Here is a 5,655-nt window from a genome sequence, read left to right on the forward strand (position 1 = left end):
ACCCATGTCATGTGAGTAAACAGTAGCCCTTTTGAAGAAGATACCCTTGCAAGATAATTAGAAGCAAGAAAGTTTTACTCAGAGCCTTACTCTTTTTGTGTTAGAAACAAAATATGTGCCTTTGCTATGGTTGTTTGCAGCCTCGAGTGCCGAGGGTTGAGAAGGAGGCCAGCTTACAATAGTTTGGATGTATTGGATATTGAGAAACTAGCATTTTCAAGGCATGTGAAATATTCACCCCAAAATGGCTTAATACAGTTAGTGACAACTCAACAGCTAATCAAAAAGAAAATAATTATATGAGATGTAAAGCATCTCACTGCAAAAGGAGTCACTGTGAAAAATGATCAAACATTTTCTAGGGAGGCTACATTAGAAGTTGATTTGTGCTTTTGCAGCAGGTTACGTTGGATGTTGTAACATTGTTGAAATGGTAGACAATACTTCAGATGTTTTTCAATGTCTCTTTGGGACTCTCTTTGCTAGGAAATCACCTTAATGTCAGAGTTGTGACCAAAGCGACTTTTAGTGGAACTATTGGTTTACGAGTGTAGGTATCTGCCTGGTGATATATTCTCAGTAACTTACAACCTGGCTGATTTTGCTGACAAAATACTTTCTCCTGTGTTGAAATGCTGCCTTTCTTCATACTGCCTGAATAGGAAGGATATGACCTTTAATTACTGTGGAGGAATATGGTATTTTGTAGATGCTTCATGTTTTGATACTGATTTGTGAAAAATGCTCTCTAGTGAAATGTGTTTTGCACTGCTGTTTCCATCTCCTTCCCTCAAGAAAGGGTTATATTTGACTCTCTTTCCCCCAGTGCTTAGTCTCTCCCAGGAGGAAAAGTTTTGAGACAGCTCTCCTGTCTACGAGTGGTACTTTACTCAAGACATCAGTTCAGTTCAGTTGCTCAGACATGTCCAGCTCTTTGCGACCCCATGGATTGCAGCATGCCAGGCTCTTCCATCCATGGAGTTTTCCAGGCAAGAATACTGGAGTGGATGTATGTGTAGATTTACAGATAATTGAGAAAACACCTATTTTTCCTATTTTACTAAGAATTTAAATATTTTTAATTGGGAATAACAGTTATATTTATTTTATTACATGCTTTTGCAGCCTATGTTGAGATGACATCATGTGTTTTTCCTCCTTTGATCTATTAATATGGAGAATTATATGAACAGATTATTTCCTGTTACTGAATCATCCTTGTATTTCTAGAATAAACCCAACTTGGCGATGGTATATTATTTGTTTAGTATGTTGCTGGATTCAATTGCTCAGTTTGTTATTTTTATATCAGTATTCATAAGAAAAATAAGATTATAGCTTTCTTTTCTGGTGCCCTCTTGTCCTGGTGTTTGTACTAGGGCCTTTGTAAGGGCACTTTATGCTGGCGGAAAGAGCCACAGTATCGTGCAATGTTGCAGCCACTGCAGGTTTCACTGGCTTTGTGGCCACAGTTCCAGCAGCTCTCTGTTGACTCTTCCTGCTTGTTTATGAAAGGCATCCTCTGCAGCCTGCCGTTTGATGTCCGCTATTGTCTGCTCCATTCGAGCTCTCTTGGTTGCAGTCACTTCAAAGGCTTTTTGCTCTGCCTCAGCAACAGCTTTCTGTACTTCTGACATGGCCTGAATTTTCACCTTATTCACAGCTTCAGTCTTTTTCCAAAACCCCACAGATACATATCCTGTTCCAGCCTACTGTTGAATTCCCGCGGAGAATCATCGCTGAGAGAATCTGCGCTCCCAGGACTGTGCTGCCTGGAGACCACCTCACTCCCTGTTTTCCTCATCTCTGTGTTTTCCTTGAATCGTCTTTTCCAGTAGTTGAGTTCTTCACGGTCTGCTTCTTGACAGCGCCACAGGGCTGCCATGGAGCGCCTTGTTTTCTCTGCCACTTCCATAATGCAGCTGAGGGCACGATCAAGATGTTTCCATTCATCAGCCCATTCCCTTTCTGTCAAGTGGTCTACCAGCTCATCTTGATAGCCTCCATTTAGACTAAGACTGTGGTGTCTATCACGAACTTCTCGATGTTCTATCATCTTGCTGGGCTCACAATATAGGTGGGAAGTTGCGATATCTTCTAAGGTGTAGTGCTGAAGAGGCAGAGGAGTAGGATGGAACTGGCCCCCAAGATTCATGAGGGGTACAGGGAGGGCAGGACTGTGCCGGGGAGCAGGGCTAATGGTACACTCTCTTGGCAGGAGGTTCAGGAGCAATTGCGTCTCTTTCAAAACTGCTCTCTACCCACCTCTCTGGACTGGGCCTTTTTCCATTTCCATGCACTTCCATGAGCAGCTCAGAGGAGTCAGCAGGGGACGCAATACTTGTGCTGAGCAGACGGTGTTCATGCTGAGCCAGGTACTGGGATGGGGTCTGCTTGGCAGCCCAAGGGCAGTGCAGCAGTTCGAGCTGCAGCAGAGGCAGGTTGGCCTTGAGGAATGGAATAACAAAAGGACAAAGAGGAAAGTTTGTAGCCTCCTGGAGCTTGCAATGGAATTCTTCAACTGTTACTGTTGAGTTGACCAGTGCTAGAACAAGAGTCCACACCTTCTCCCCCGTCTCAGGTGAGAGGTCATTGCCAAATTGCTGCAGAGTGGCGAGGAAGTGTTTCAACTTTCTGAGCTGCCCAGCACCACAAGTGGCTGGCAACTGTTGGTTAGTTAGTGCAGATGATGTGGAAGAGGCAGGACCGCTGTTGAATCTTTGTGGTGGTGATGGGGGGCTGTTAAGTGTAGGAGGAGAATGGTTGATGCCATTGTTCAGTGCTGTAGGAGTGAATGACACAGGCTTGGGTCTTCCGGGATTTATTGGTGGAAGGGGTGGCATGGTGGGAGGTGAGGATCTTGACTATATCTTCACTTCAGCTGGAGAGCCAGGCATCGCTGGCACCCTTTTGTCAGCACCAAGCTGGAAAGCGGCCGTTCCAGGGATGCCCACCATCGCCCAGCGCTGCTGCCGCACACCTCTGCCTCCATTCACGGCCTGGGTCCCTAGCAGGCACTTTGGAGGTGCTTTCCCACATGCTACAGTCTTTATAATAATTTTAATTGATAAATACTTTTCCATTGTGTGGCTGGACCATGGTCTAACACTTTCTTATCCTTGCATGGTTAGGATATTTCCTGTTGCTATAATAGTTTGTAAAATAATGCTACATTAAGTCCACTTTGCAAAGTTGTATCCTAATTTTAGATCTTTTTTCCCCCTCTAGGATAAATTTCCAGGAATGAGAGGGTAGAAAACTTTCTATGACTTTTAAGATCTATGAGCAAATTATTTTCCCAAAGATTTGTACTGATTTACAGCATCTCCATAATTTTGATGTATTATCTGTACAACATTCTTGTCAGCACTGGATGTCATTTATATATATATATTTTCTGTTGTCAGGTATGGAATAGCAACACAGACATCTAATCTCCAGGCTCAGGGGCAGAACAGTGAGGAGAGCACTTTTCCATTAAACGCTGACTCTCCCACTGAGGTTCCGGGGTTGATATAATCGCTGTTGTTTCTTGGGTGTAGAAAGTTAGTCTGAGCCTGGGACCCCAGCTCTTGCCTGCATTGTACTGACTGAAGCCAAAGCCCAGTACTCAGATTTGGTCACCTTTTTGTTTTTATTTTTCTTTTTAGGTAACATTGATCGGGCTCTTATAAATATGCCAAATACAAATTCTTAGCTGCATTTGTTTATTACCAAGAGGACCCCTGGGTGGGGACTATGAGGACTTCTATGGGCAGATAGAGCAGGGGCCTGCTTCTGGTGGCCTGTTTTGAAAGACAAATGCCTTTCAGCTTGACTTTCTCTTCAGTTCAATTTAGTGACTATAAACACGTATCACTGTCTTCTGAGCAGGCTGGCTCAGGGAGGGGAGAGAAATCTTGGCTCTTTAACACTGAACTTGTGGTTCTTCCCCAGTTAATCTGTATTAAACAAAACAGCACTTGCCACCTCAGCAGAGAAGACCTCTTATTTTTGTGAAATCAAAGTGCTCTGTAACCATGACGAACTTCCAGTGTCAGTAAACTATCCTCAGACAGAGGCTCTGATTACAAAAGCCTCATAGAATAACCATGCTGCTGGAATTGTCACACAGGCGCCCTCCCCAGGAGGGGGTCTGATCACCCTCTACAAGCTGGGGCCTTAGACAAGGATTAACTGAAGAGCAGAAACCAATCAGGACCCTTTCTATGGTATTTAAATTTAGTTGTAAGAGTGAGCACAACGAGAAGCTACTGCATGGTTCAGGGAACCCTACCCAGTGCTCTTTGGTGACTAAATGGGAAGGAAATCCACAAAAGAAGGGTTATATGTATATGTTTATATGGGGTTCCCTGGTGGCTCAGCTATGTGCATAGCTATATGTATAGCTGATTCACTTCGCTATACAGTAGAAATGAATACAACATTGTAAAGCAATTATGTGTGTGTGTTTGTGTGTGTGTACTCAGTCATGTCTGACTCTTCGCAACCTCATGCACTGTAGCCTGCCAGGCTCTTCTATCCATGGAATTTTCGAGGCAAGAATACTGGAGCAGGTTGCCATTTCCTACTCTAGGGGATCTTTCCCACCCAGGGATTGAACCCACATCTCTTAAACCTCGTGTACTGGCAGGTGGATTCTTTACCACTGTGTCACTTGGGAAGCCCACTATACTCCAAGAAAAAAAAAATTTTTTTTTTTAAGTGAGCACACGCAGTTCAAAGAAAGAGAATACCCTTGTTTTCATGATGATGGAATAAAACAAGTGGCAGAATCTAGAAACCAGATTTCTGTTCTTAAGTAAGTAAAGAGAACGAGGCGGGCACAGGGAAGAGGTGTGTTCCTAGATTAAAATTGATCTTGAATGACATGCTAAAGCCTTGTACCTCCCTGAATTTGAAACACATCAGACTTGCTGTTTTTGTCTCTTCCATAAACTATGAGTTTACAATCATTATTTAATAAACATGTGTTGAACATGTAGAATATTATAGAATATTCTGAATTGTGTATTTAATCCTACAGACATGAATAAACTAAGATTTTGTCCTTGCCTTCAAGCTCACTGTGTCTCAGGCAGGAAAAAACTGTACACAGATGTAACAGTGATGGATGTTAGGTCAATGAGCTGTGGGAACCCTAAGGAGATAAATGCTTTGGTTCAAATGAACTAAGTACTAAGCTCTGAGGCTCTTTATATGACTTCTTGCCCCTTCAGTTCAGTCACTCAGTTGTGTCCGACTCTGTGACCCCATCGACTGCAGCATGCCAGACTTCCCTATCCATCACCAACTCCCAGAGCTTACTCAAATTCACATCCATTGAGTCGGTGATGCCATCCAACTATCTCATCCTCTGTCATCCCCTTCTCCTCTCTCCTCCCACCTTCAGTCTTTCCCAACATCAGGGTCTTTTTCAATGAGTCAGTTCTTCACATCAGGTGGCCAGAGTATTGGAGTTTCAGCTTCAGCATCAATCCTTCCAATGAATCAGGACCGACTTCCTTTAAGATTGACTGGTTTGATCTTGCAGTCCAAGGGACTCTCGAGAGTCTTCTCCAACACCACAGTTCAAAGGCATCAATTCTTCGGCACTCAGCTTTCTTTATAGGCCACTCTCACATCCATACATGACTACTGGAAAAACCATAGCTT

At 43.4% G+C, this 5,655-nt stretch overlaps 1 pseudogene; it reads right to left on the reverse strand.

Moving 5' to 3' along the window:
- Positions 1,376–2,957, reverse strand: LOC102174481 (annotated as a pseudogene).

Source organism: Capra hircus, chromosome 10 (assembly GCF_001704415.2).
Source record: "Capra hircus breed San Clemente chromosome 10, ASM170441v1, whole genome shotgun sequence".
Classification (NCBI taxonomy): Eukaryota; Metazoa; Chordata; class Mammalia; order Artiodactyla; family Bovidae; genus Capra; species Capra hircus.